The following is a 14,512-nucleotide window of genomic DNA, read 5'->3' on the forward strand; positions in this document are numbered from 1 at the left end:
TTTACTTATCATTTAACATAATTAACCAAGTGTATCAATATCTTAATATGATTCATATGTACCTAGTAAGACGTTGTTATAACAATAATCGTTATATATATCGTTTTCGAGTTTCTTAAATTAATAGTCTCATTTTTATGTATATAACTTATTGTTAAAATACCTAATGAGATACATACTTATAATAAAAACATGTTAACTATATATATAACCATATATATGTCATCGTATAGTTTTTACAAGTTTTAACGTTCGTGAATCACCGGTCAACTTGGGTGGTCAATTGTCTATATGAAACATATTTCAATTAATCAAGTCTTAACAAGTTTGATTGCTTAACATGTTGGAAACATTTAATCATGTAAATATCAATCTCAATTAATATATATATATAAACATGGAAAAGTTCGGGTCACTACAGTACCTACCCGTTAAATAAATTTCGTCCCGAAATTTTAAGCTGTTGAAGGTGTTGACGAATCTTCTGGAAATAGATGCGGGTATTTCTTCTTCATCTGATCTTCACGCTCCCAGGTGAACTCGGGTCCTCAACGAGCATTCCATCGAACCTTAACAATTGGTATCTTGTTTTGCTTAAGTCTTTTAACCTCACGATCCATTATTTCGACGGGTTCTTCGATGAATTGAAGTTTTTCGTTGATTTGGATTTCATCTAACGGAATAGTGAGATCTTCTTTAGCAAAACATTTCTTCAAATTCGAGACGTGGAAAGTGTTATATACAGCCGCGAGTTATTGAGGTAACTCAAGTCGGTGAGCTACTGGTCCGACACGATCAATAATCTTGAATGGTCCAATATACCTTGGATTTAATTTCCCTCGTTTACCAAATCGAACAACGCCTTTCCAAGGTGCAACTTTAAGCATGACCATCTCTCCAATTTCAAATTCTATATCTTTTCTTTTAATGTCAGCGTAGCTCTTTTGTCGACTTTGGGCGGTTTTCAACCGTTGTTGAATTTGGATGATCTTCTCGGTAGTTTCTTGTATAATCTCCGGACCCGTAATCTGTCTATCCCCCACTTCACTCCAACAAATCGGAGACCTGCACTTTCTACCATAAAGTGCTTCAAACGGCGCCATCTCAATGCTTGAATGGTAGCTGTTGTTGTAGGAAAATTCTGCTAACGGTAGATGTCGATCCCAACTGTTTCCGAAATCAATAACACATGCTCGTAGCATGTCTTCAAGCGTTTGTATCGTCCTTTCGCTCTGCCCATCAGTTTGTGGATGATAGGCAGTACTCATGTCTAGACGAGTTCCTAATGCTTGCTGTAATGTCTGCCAGAATCTTGAAATAAATCTGCCATCCCTATCAGAGATAATAGAGATTGGTATTCCATGTCTGGATACGACTTCCTTCAAATACAGTCGTGCTAACTTCTCCATCTTGTCATCTTCTCTTATTGGCAGGAAGTGTGCTGATTTGGTGAGACGATCAACTATTACCCAAATAGTATCAAAACCACTTGCAGTCCTTGGCAATTTAGTGATGAAATCCATGGTAATGTTTTCCCATTTCCATTCCGGGATTTCGGGTTGTTGAAGTAGACCTGATGGTTTCTGATGCTCAGCTTTGACCTTGGAACACGTCAAACATTCTCCTACGTATTTAGCAACATCGGCTTTCATACCCGGCCACCAAAAATATTTCCTGAGATCCTTGTACATCTTCCCCGTTCCAGGATGTATTGAGTATCTGGTTTTATGAGCTTCTCTAAGTACCATTTCTCTCATATCTCCAAATTTTGGTACCCAAATCCTTTCAGCCCTATACCGGGTTCCGTCTTCCCGAATATTAAGATGCTTCTCCGATCCTTTGGGTATTTCATCCTTTAAATTTCCCTCTTTTAAAACTCCTTGTTGCGCCTCCTTTATTTGAGTAGTAAGGTTATTCTGAATCATTATATTCATAGATTTTACTCGAATGGGTTCTCTGTCCTTCCTGCTCAAGGCATCGGCTACCACATTTGCCTTCCCAGGGTGGTAACGAATCTCAAAGTCGTAATCATTCAACAATTCAATCCACCTACACTGCCTCATATTCAGTTGTTTCTGATTAAATATGTGTTGAAGACTTTTGTGGTCGGTATAGTGCCTCCAAGTCTTTAATGCAAAAACAACCGCGCCTAATTCCAAATCATGCATCGTATAATTTTGTTCGTGAATCTTCAATTGTCTAGACGCATAAGCAATCACCTTCGTTCGTTGCATTAATACACAACCGAGACCTTGCTTTGATGCGTCACAATAAATCACAAAATCATCATTCCCTTCAGGCAATGACAATATAGGTGCCGTAGTTAGCTTTTTCTTCAATAACTGAAACGCTTTCTCTTGTTCATCATTCCATTCAAATTTCTTCCCTTTATGCGTTAATGCAGTCAAGGGTTTTGCTATTCTGGAAAAGTCTTGGATGAACCTTCTGTAGTAACCAGCTAGTCCTAAAAACTGGCGTATGTGTTTCAGAGTTTTCGGGGTTTCCCACTTTTCAACCGTTTCTATCTTTGCCGGATCCACCTTAATACCTTCTTTGTTCACTATGTGACCGAGGAATTGAACTTCTTCCAACCAAAATGCACACTTTGAAAACTTAGCGTACAATTCTTCTTTCCTCAATACTTCTAACACCTTTCTCAAATGTTCACCGTGTTCTTGGTCATTCTTTGAGTAAATAAGTATGTCATCAATGAAAACAATGACAAACTTGTCAAGGTATGGTCCACACACTCGGTTCATAAGGTCCATGAACACAGCTGGTACATTAGTTAAACCAAACGGCATGACCATAAACTCGTAATGACCGTAACGTGTTCTGAAAGCAGTCTTTGGAATATCATCTTCTTTCACCCGCATTTGATGATACCCAGAACGTAAGTCAATCTTTGAATAAACAGACGAGCCTTGTAGTTGATCAAATAAGTCGTCGATTCTCGGTAGTGGGTAGCGGTTCTTGAAGGTAAGTTTGTTCAACTCTCGGTAGTCGATACACAACCTGAATGTACCATCTTTCTTCTTGACAAACAAAACAGGAGCTCCCCATGGTGATGTGCTTGGTCGAATGAAACCACGCTCTAAAAGTTCTTGTAATTGGCTTTGCAGTTCTTTCATCTCGCTGGGTGCGAGTCTGTAAGGAGCACGAGCTATTGGTGCAGCTCCTGGTACAAGATCTATTTGAAATTCAACGGATCGATGTGGGGGTAATCCCGGTAATTCTTTCGGAAATACATCGGGAAATTCTTTTGCAATGGGAACATCATTGATGCTCTTTTCTTCAGTTTGTACTTTCTCGACGTGTGCTAGAACAGCATAGCAACCTTTTCTTATTAGTTTTTGTGCCTTCAAATTACTAATAAGATGTAGCTTCGTGTTGCCCTTTTCTCCGTACACCATTAAGGGTTTTCCTTTTTCTCGTATAATGCGAATTGCATTTTTGTAACAGACGATCTCTGCTTTCACTTCTTTCAACCAGTCCATACCGATTATCACATCAAAACTCCCTAACTCTACTGGTATCAAATCAATCTTAAATGTTTCGCTAACCAGTTTAATTTCTCGATTCCGACATATATTATCTGCTGAAATTAATTTACCATTTGCTAATTCAAGTAAAAATTTACTATCCAAAGGCGTCAATGGACAACTTAATTTAGCACAAAAATCTCTACTCATATAGCTTCTATCCGCACCCGAATCAAATAAAACGTAAGCAGATTTATTGTCAATAAGAAACGTACCCGTAACAAGCTCCGGGTCTTCCTGTGCCTCTGCCGCATTAATATTGAAAACTCTTCCGCGGCCTTGTCCATTCGTGTTCTCCTGGTTCGGGCAATTTCTAATAATGTGGCCCGGTTTTCCACATTTATAACAAACTACATTGGCATAACTTGCTCCGACACTACTTGCTCCGCCATTACTCGTTCCGACACCATTTGTTCCTTTCGTTCTATTAACCCCTGGTCCGTAGACCTCACACTTCACCGCGCTATGACCATTTCTTTTACACTTGTTGTAAAATTTGGTGCAGAACCCCGAGTGATACTTTTCACACCTTTGGCATAGCTGCTTCTGATTGTTGTTGTTGTTGCGGTTATTATTGTTGTTGGGATGATTGTTGTAGTTGCTGTTGCTGTTGTTGTTGTTGTTGTTGTTATTGTTGGGCCGTTTGTTGTAGTTGCGATTGATGTTGCGATTGTTGGGATAATTGTTGCGATTATTGTTGTAATTGCTGCTGTTGTTGTATTGGTGATTCTTATCACCGTTTTCCTCCCACTTTCTTTTGACTTGCTTCACATTGGCCTCTTCAGCAGTCTGTTCTTTAATTCTTTCTTCAATCTGGTTCACTAGTTTGTGAGCCATTCTACATGCCTGTTGTATAGAGGCGGGCTCGTGTGAACTTATATCTTCTTGGATTCTTTCCGGTAATCCTTTCACAAATGCGTCGATCTTCTCTTCCTCATCTTCGAATGCTCCCGGACACAATAGGCACAATTCTGTGAATCGTCTTTCGCACGTGGTAATTTCAAATCCTTGGGTTCGTAACCCTCTAAGTTCTGTCTTGAGCTTATTGACCTCGGTTCTGGGACGGTACTTCTCGTTCATCAAGTGCTTGAATGCTGACCACGGTAGTGCGTACGCATCGTCTTGTCCCACTTGCTCTAGATAGGTATTCCACCATGTTAACGTAGAACCTGTGAAGGTATGCGTAGCGTACTTCACTTTGTCCTCTTCAGTACACTTACTTATGGCAAACACCAATTCGACCTTCTCGGTCTACCGTTTCAATCCGATCGGTCCTTCAGTTCCATCAAATTCCAAAGGTTTGCAGCAGTGAATTCTTTGTAGGTGCATCCTACACGATTTCCTGTACTGCTAGATCCAAGGTTATTGTTGGTATGTAGCGCTGCCTGTACTGCGGCTATGTTTGAAGCTAGAAAAGTACGGAATTCCTCTTCATTCATATTCACGGTGTGTCGAGTAGTCGGTGCCATTTCCTTCAAAATAGTCAAATGGAACAAGTTAATCATACAGAATATTAAGAGTAGTTAATAGTATTTCGTAGCATAATATGAACTCATTTATAAAAGCTTTTTCTTCATATTAGCATTTTATAAGTTTAAATTCGGGTAGTACCTACCCGTTAAGTTCATACTTAGTAGCTAATATACAATTCAACTACTACAATTCTATATGAAAAACTGATTATAATAATATTTCGCGTACAAACTTTTATACAATATTTTACAAACTTACAATACCGCTTATTTTACATAAAGCATGAAATATAGCACACAATAACTTTGATACAAGATAGTTGTGAAGATAATTCTAGCTAGTACACAAGTCGTTCTGCAAAGGCAATAAAGACACGTAATTCATACGTCCAGAAACAAGTCATGCATTCTGGTTTTACTAGGACTACTTCCCATCCTTGGTCTTGTGCAACATAACCGTTATGGCCGTTTATAAGACAGCGTGTTGTAACGTCGTCAAAGGGACGAGGGTTACGTAATGTCCAACAGTCCCGTAATAATCTAAAAACCTCATTTCTTACCCCAATTACCGACTCCGTCACTTGTGGAAACGTTTTGTTTAATAGTTGTAGCCCGATGTTCTTGTTCTCACTTTGGTGAGAAGCGAACATTACTAATCCGTAAGCATAACATGCTTCTTTATGTTACATGTTAGCCGCTTTTTCTAAATCACGAAGTCCAATATTCGGATATATTGAGTCAAAATAATTTCTTAACCCGTTGCGTAAAATAGCATTTGGGTTCCCCGCAATATATGCGTCAAAGTAAACACATCGTAACTTATGGGTTTCCCAATGTGATATCCCCCATCTTTCAAACGAAAGTCTCTTATAAACCAAGACATTCTTGGAACGTTCTTCGAATGTCTTACAAACTGATCTCGCCTTAAATAGTTGTGCCGAGGAATTCTGGCCGACTCTAGACAAGATTTCATCAATCATGTCTCCGGGTAGGTCTCTTAAAATATTGGGTTGTCTATCCATTTTGTGTTTTTAAACTGTAAAATAGACAAGAGTTAGATTCATAAAAAAATACTTATTAATACAAGCAATTTTTACATATATCATAAAGCATAAGAACACTATATTACATATATTACACCACACGAATACAACTATCTTATTCCGACTCGCTCGTTTCTTCTTCTTCGGTTTTGGTTCGTTTTGCCAAGTTTCTAGGGATATATGATGTTCCCCTAATACGAGCCGTCGTTGTCCACATTGGTTTAGAAAAACCTGGTGGTTTAGAGGTTCCCGGGTCATTGTTACAACTTAAGAACTTCGGGGGTTGACGATACATTTAAAGTTCATCGGGGTTGGAATTAGATCTCTCTATTTTTATGCCCTTTCCCTTATTATTTTCTTTTGCCTTTTTAAATTCAGTTGGGGTAATTTCTATAACATCATTGGAATTCTCGTCGAAATCCGATTCATCGGAGAATTGGTAATCCTCCCAATATTTTGCTTCCTTGGCGGAAACACCATTGACCATAATTAACCTTGGTCGGTTGGTTGAGGATTCTCTTTTACTTAACCGTTTTATTATTTCCCCCACCGGTTCCGATTCTTCTTCCGGTTCCGATTCTTCGTCCGGTTCCGATTCTTCTTCCGGTTCCGACTCTTCTTCCGGTTCCTCTTCGGGAACTTGTGAATCAGTCCACGAATCATTCCAATTTACATTTGACTCTTCATTATTATTAGGTGAGTCAATGGGACTTGTTCTAGAGGTAGACATCTATCACATAATATCAAACACGTTAAGAGATTAATATATCACATAATATTCATATGTTAAAAATATATAGTTTCCAACAAAAATGTTAAGCAATCATTTTTAAAGAAAATACTGAAATGTCCCGTTCTTATTGATTAAAAACGTTCCATATTAATTGATTTCGTTGCGAGGTTTTGACCTCTATATGAGACGTTTTTCAAAGACTGCATTCATTTTTAAAACAAACCATAACCTTTATTTCATAAATAAAGGTTTAAAAAGCTTTACGTAGATTATCAAATAATGATAATCTAAAATATCCTGTTTACACACGACCATTACATAATGGTTTACAATACAAATATGTTACATCGAAATCAGTTTCTTGAATGCAGTTTTTACACAATATCATACAAACATGGACTCCAAATCTTGTCCTTATTTTAGTATGCAACAGCGGAAGCTCTTAATATTCACCTGAGAATAAACATGCTTTAAACGTCAACAAAAATGTTGGTGAGTTATAGGTTTAACCTATATATATCAAATCGTAACAATAGACCACAAGATTTCATATTTCAATACACATCCCATACATAGAGATAAAAATCATTCATATGGTGAACACCTGGTAACCGACATTAACAAGATGCATATATAAGAATATCCCCATCATTCCGGGACACCCTTCGGATATGATATAAATTTCGAAGTACTAAAGCATCCGGTACTTTGGATGGGGTTTGTTAGGCCCAATAGATCTATCTTTAGGATTCGCGTCAATTAGGGTGTCTGTTCCCTAATTCTTAGATTACCAGACTTAATAAAAAGGGGCATATTCGATTTCGATAATTCAACCATAGAATGTAGTTTCACGTACTTGTGTCTATTTTGTAAATCATTTATAAAACCTGCATGTATTCTCATCCCAAAAATATTAGATTTTAAAAGTGGGACTATAACTCACTTTCACAGATTTTTACTTCGTCGGGAAGTAAAACTTGGCCACTGGTTGATTCACGAACCTATAACAATATATACATATATATCAAAGTATGTTCAAAATATATTTACAACACTTTTAATATATTTTGATGTTTTAAGTTTATTAAGTCAGCTGTCCTCGTTAGTAACCTACAACTAGTTGTCCACAGTTAGATGTACAGAAATAAATCGATAAATATTATCTTGAATCAATCCACGACCCAGTGTATACGTATCTCAGTATTGATCACAACTTAAACTATATATATTTTGGAATCAACCTCAACCCTGTATAGCTAACTCCAACATTCACATATAGAGTGTCTATGGTTGTTCCGAAATATATATAGATGTGTCGACATGATAGGTCGAAACATTGTATACGTGTCTATGGTATCTCAAGATTACATAATATACAATACAAGTTGATTAAGTTATGGTTGGAATAGATTTGTTACCAATTTTCACGTAGCTAAAATGAGAAAAATTATTCAATCTTGTTTTACCCATAACTTCTTCATTTTAAATCCGTTTTGAGTGAATCAAATTGCTATGGTTTCATATTGAACTCTATTTTATGAATCTAAACAGAAAAGTATAGGTTTATAGTCGGAAAAATAAGTTACAAGTCGTTTTTGTAAAGGTAGTCATTTCAGTCGAAAGAACGAAGTCTAGATGACCATTTTAGAAAACATACTTCCACTTTGAGTTTAATCATAATTTTTGGATATAGTTTCATGTTCATAATAAAAATCATTTTCTCAGAATAACAACTTTAAAATCAAAGTTTATCATAGTTTTTAATTAACTAACCCAAAACAGCCCGCGGTGTTACTACGACGGCGTAAATCCGGTTTTACGGTGTTTTTCGTGTTTCCAGGTTTTAAATCATTAAGTTAGCATATCATATAGATATAGAACATGTGTTTAGTTGATTTTAAAAGTCAAGTTAGAAGGATTAACTTTTGTTTGCGAACAAGTTTAGAATTAACTAAACTATGTTCTAGTGATTACAAGTTTAAACCTTCGAATAAGATAGCTTTATATGTATGAATCGAATGATGTTATGAACATCATTACTACCTTAAGTTCCTTGGATAAATCTACTGGAAAAGAGAAAAATGGATCTAGCTTCAATGGATCCTTGGATGGCTCGAAGTTCTTGAAGCAGAATCATGACACGAAAACAAGTTCAAGTAAGATCATCACTTGAAATAAGATTGTTATAGTTATAGAAATTGAACCAAAGTTTGAATATGATTATTACCTTGTATTAGAATGATAACCTACTGTAAGAAACAAAGATTTCTTGAGGTTGGATGATCACCTTACAAGATTGGAAGTGAGCTAGCAAACTTGAAAGTATTCTTGATTTTATGAAACTAGAACTTTTGGAATTTATGAAGAACACTTAGAACTTGAAGATAGAACTTGAGAGAGATCAATTAGATGAAGAAAATTGAAGAATGAAAGTGTTTGTAGGTGTTTTTGGTCGTTGGTGTATGGATTAGATATAAAGGATATGTAATTTTGTTTTCATGTAAATAAGTCATGAATGATTACTCATATTTTTGTAATTTTATGAGATATTTCATGCTAGTTGCCAAATGATGGTTCCCACATGTGTTAGGTGACTCACATGGGCTGCTAAGAGCTGATCATTGGAGTGTATATACCAATAGTACATACATCTAAAAGCTGTGTATTGTACGAGTACGAATACGGGTGCATACGAGTAGAATTGTTGATGAAACTGAACGAGGATGTAATTGTAAGCATTTTTATTAAGTAGAAGTATTTTGATAAGTGTATTGAAGTCTTTCAAAAGTGTATAAATACATATTAAAACACTACATGTATATACATTTTAACTGAGTCGTTAAGTCATCGTTAGTCGTTACATGTAAGTGTTGTTTTGAAACCTTTAGGTTAACGATCTTGTTAAATGTTGTTAACCCAATGTTTATAATATCAAATGAGATTTTAAATTATTATATTATCATGATATAATCATGTATGAATATCTCTTAATATGATATATATACATTAAATATCTTTACAACGATAATCGTTACATATATGTCTCGTTTAAAAATCATTAAGTTAGTAGTCTTGTTTTTACATATGTAGTTCATTGTTAATATACTTAATGATATGTTTAATTATCATAGTATCATGTTAACTATATATATATCCATATATATGTCATCATATAGTTTTTACAAGTTTTAACGTTCGTGAATCACCGGTCAACTTGGGTGGTCAATTGTCTATATGAAACATATTTCAATTAATCAAGTCTTAACAAGTTTGATTGCTTAACATGTTGGAAACATTTAATCATGTAAATATCAATCTCAATTAATATATATAAACATGGAAAAGTTCGGGTCACTACAGTACCTACCCGTTAAATAAATTTCGTCCCAAAATTTTAAGCTGTTGAAGGTGTTGACGAATCTTCTGGAAATAGATGCGGGTATTTCTTCTTCATCTGATCTTCACGCTCCCAGGTGAACTCGGGTCCTCTACGAGCATTCCATCGAACCTTAACAATTGGTATCTTGTTTTGCTTAAGTCTTTTAACCTCACGATCCATTATTTCGACGGGTTCTTCGATGAATTGAAGTTTTTCGTTGATTTGGATTTCATCTAACGAAATAGTGAGATCTTCTTTAGCAAAACATTTCTTTAAATTCGAGACGTGGAAAGTGTTATGTACAGCCGCGAGTTGTTGAGGTAACTCTAGTCGGTAAGCTACTGGTCCGACACGATCAATAATCTTGAATGGTCCAATATACCTTGGATTTAATTTCCCTCGTTTACCAAATCGAACAACGCCTTTCCAAGGTGCAACTTTAAGCATGACCATCTCTCCAATTTCAAATTCTATATCTTTTCTTTTAATGTCAGCGTAGCTCTTTTGTCGACTTTGGGCGGTTTTCAACCGTTGTTGAATTTGGATGATCTTCTCGGTAGTTTCTTGTATAATCTCCGGACCCGTAATCTGTCTATTCCCCACTTCACTCCAACAAATCGGAGACCTGCACTTTCTACCATAAAGTGCTTCAAACGGCGCCATCTCAATGCTTGAATGGTAGCTGTTGTTGTAGGAAAATTCTGCTAACGGTAGAAGTCGATCCCAACTGTTTCCGAAATCAATAACACATGCTCGTAGCATGTCTTCAAGCGTTTGTATCGTCCTTTCGCTCTGCCCATCAGTTTGTGGATGATAGGCAGTACTCATGTCTAGACGAGTTCCTAATGCTTGCTGTAATGTCTGCCAGAACCTTGAAATAAATCTGCCATCCCTATCAGAGATAATAGAGATTGGTATTCCATGTCTGGAGATGACTTCCTTCAAATACAGTCGTGCTAACTTCTCCATCTTGTCATCTTCTCTTATTGGCAAGAAGTGTGCTGATTTGGTGAGACGATCAACTATTACCCAAATAGTATCAAAACCACTTGCAGTCCTTGGCAATTTAGTGATGAAATCCATGGTAATGTTTTCCCATTTCCATTCCGGGATTTCGGGTTGTTGAAGTAGACCTGATGGTTTCTGATGCTCAGCTTTGACCTTGGAACACGTCAAACATTCTCCTACGTATTTAGCAACATCGGCTTTCATACCCGGCCACCAAAAATGTTTCTTGAGATCCTTGTACATCTTCCCCGTTCCAGAATGTATTGAGTATCTGGTTTTATGAGCTTCTCTAAGTACCATTTCTCTCATATCTCCAAATTTTGGTACCCAAATCCTTTCAGCCCTATACCGGGTTTCGTCTTCCCGAATATTAAGATGCTTCTCCGATCCTTTGGGTATTTCATCCTTTAAATTTCCCTCTTTTAAAACTCCTTGTTGCGCCTCCTTTATTTGAGTAGTAATGTTATTATGAATCATTATATTCATAGATTTTACTCGAATGGGTTCTCTGTCCTTCCTGCTCAAGGCATCGGCTACCACATTTGCCTTCCCCGGGTGGTAACGAATCTCAAAGTCATAATCATTCAATAATTCAATCCACCTACGCTGCCTCATATTCAGTTGTTTCTGATTAAATATGTGTTGAAGACTTTTGTGGTCGGTATATATAATACTTTTGACCCCATATAAGTAGTGCCTCCAAGTCTTTAATGCAAAAACAACCGCGCCTAATTCCAAATCATGCGTCGTATAATTTTGTTCGTGAATCTTCAATTGTCTAGACGCATAAGCAATCACCTTCGTTCGTTGCATTAATACACAACCGAGACCTTGCTTTGATGCATCACAATAAATCACAAAATCATCATTCCCTTCAGGTAATGACAATATAGGTGCCGTAGTTAGCTTTTTCTTCAATAACTGAAACGCTTTCTCTTGTTCATCATTCCATTCAAATTTCTTCCCTTTATGCGTTAATGCAGTCAAGGGTTTTGCTATTCTGGAAAAGTCTTGGATGAACCTTCTGTAGTAACCAGCTAGTCCTAAAAACTGGCGTATGTGTTTCGGAGTTTTCGGGGTTTCCCACTTTTCAACAGTTTCAATCTTTGCCGGATCCACCTTAATACCTTCTTTGTTCACTATGTGACCGAGGAATTGAACTTCTTCCAACCAAAATGCACACTTTGAAAACTTAGCGTACAATTCTTCCTTCCTCAATACTTCTAACACCTTTCTCAAATGTTCACCGTGTTCTTGGTCATTCTTTGAGTAAATAAGTATGTCATCAATGAAAACAATGACAAACTTGTCAAGGTATGGTCCACACACTCGGTTCATAAGGTCCATGAACACAGCTGGTGCATTAGTTAAACCAAACGGCATGACCATAAACTCGTAATGACCGTAACGTGTTCTGAAAGCAGTCTTTGGAATATCATCTTCTTTCACCCGCATTTGATGATACCCGGAACGTAAGTCAATCTTTGAATAAACAGACGAGCCTTGTAGTTGATCATATAAGTCATCGATTCTCGGTAGTGGGTAGCGGTTCTTGATGGTAAGTTTGTTCAACTCTCAGTAGTCGATACACAACCTGAATGTACCATCTTTCTTCTTGACAAACAAAACAGGAGCTCCCCACGGTGATGTGCTTGGTCGAATGAAACCACGCTCTAAAAGTTCTTGTAATTGGCTTTGTAGTTCTTTCATCTCGCTGGGTGCGAGTCTGTAAGGAGCACGAGCTATTGGTGCAGCTCCTGGTACAAGATCTATTTGAAATTCAACGGATCGATGTGGGGGTAATCCCGGTAATTCTTTCGGAAATACATCGGGAAATTCTTTTGCGACGGGAACATCATTGATAACAAACTACATTGGCATAACTTGCTCCGACACTACTTGCTCCACCATTACTCGTTCCGACACCATTTGTTCCTTTCGTTCTATTAACCCCTGGTCCGTAGACCTCACACTTCGCCGCGCTATGACCATTTCTTTTACACTTGTTGCAAAATTTGGTGCAGAACCCCGAGTGATTCTTTTCACACCTTTGGCATAGCTGCTTCTGATTGTTGTTGTTGTTGTTGTTGCGGTTATTATTGTTGTTGGGATGATTGTTGTAGTTGCTGTTGTTGTTGTTGTTGTTGTTGTTGTTGGGCCGTTTGTTGTAGTTGCGATTGATGTTGCGATTGTTGGGATAATTGTTGCGATTATTGTTGTAATTGCTGTTGTTGTTGTATTGGTGATTCTTATCACCGTTTTCCTCCCACTTTCTTTTGACTTGCTTCACATTGGCCTCTTCAGCAGTCTGTTCTTTAATTCTTTCTTCAATTTGGTTCACGAGTTTGTGAGCCATTCTACATGCCTGTTGTATGGAGGCGGGCTCGTGTGAACTTATATCTTCTTGGATTCTTTCCGGTAATCCTTTCACAAACGCGTCGATCTTCTCTTCCTCATCTTCGAATGCTCCCGGACACAATAGGCACAATTCTGTGAATCGTCTTTCGTACGTGGTAATATCAAATCCTTGGGTTCGTAACCCTCTAAGTTCTGTCTTGAGCTTATTGACCTCGGTTCTGGGACGGTACTTCTCGTTCATCAAGTGCTTGAATGCTGACCACGGTAGTGTGTACGCATCGTCTTGTCCCACTTGCTCTAGATAGGTATTCCACCATGTTAACGCAGAACCTGTGAAGGTATGCGTAGCGTACTTTACTTTGTCCTCTTCAGTACACTTACTTATGGCAAACACCGATTCGACCTTCTCGGTCCACCGTTTCAATCCGATCGGTCCTTCGGTTCCATCAAATTCCAAAGGTTTGCAGGCAGTGAATTCTTTGTAGGTGCATCCTACACGATTTCCTGTACTGCTAGATCCAAGGTTATTGTTGGTATGTAGCGCAGCCTGTACTGCGGCTATGTTTGAAGCTAGAAAAGTACGGAATTCCTCTTCATTCATATTCACGGTGTGTCGAGTAGTCGGTGCCATTTCCTTCAAAATAGTTAAATGGAACAAGTTAATCATACAGAATATTAAGAGTAGTTAATAGTATTTCGTAGCATAATATGAACTCATTTATAAAAGCTTTTTCTTCATATTACCGTTTTATAAGTTTAAATTCGGGTAGTACCTACCCGTTAAGTTCATACTTAGTAGCTAATATACAATTCAACTACTACAATTCTATATGAAAAACTGATTATAATAATATTTCGCGTTCAAACTTTTATACAATATTTTACAAACTTACAATACCGCTTATTTTACATAAAGCATGAAATATAGCACACAATAACTTTGATACAAGATAGTTGTGAAGATAATTCTAGCTAGT

The sequence above is a fragment of the Rutidosis leptorrhynchoides genome, chromosome 3 (assembly GCF_046630445.1).
Source record: "Rutidosis leptorrhynchoides isolate AG116_Rl617_1_P2 chromosome 3, CSIRO_AGI_Rlap_v1, whole genome shotgun sequence".
Classification (NCBI taxonomy): domain Eukaryota; kingdom Viridiplantae; phylum Streptophyta; class Magnoliopsida; order Asterales; family Asteraceae; genus Rutidosis; species Rutidosis leptorrhynchoides.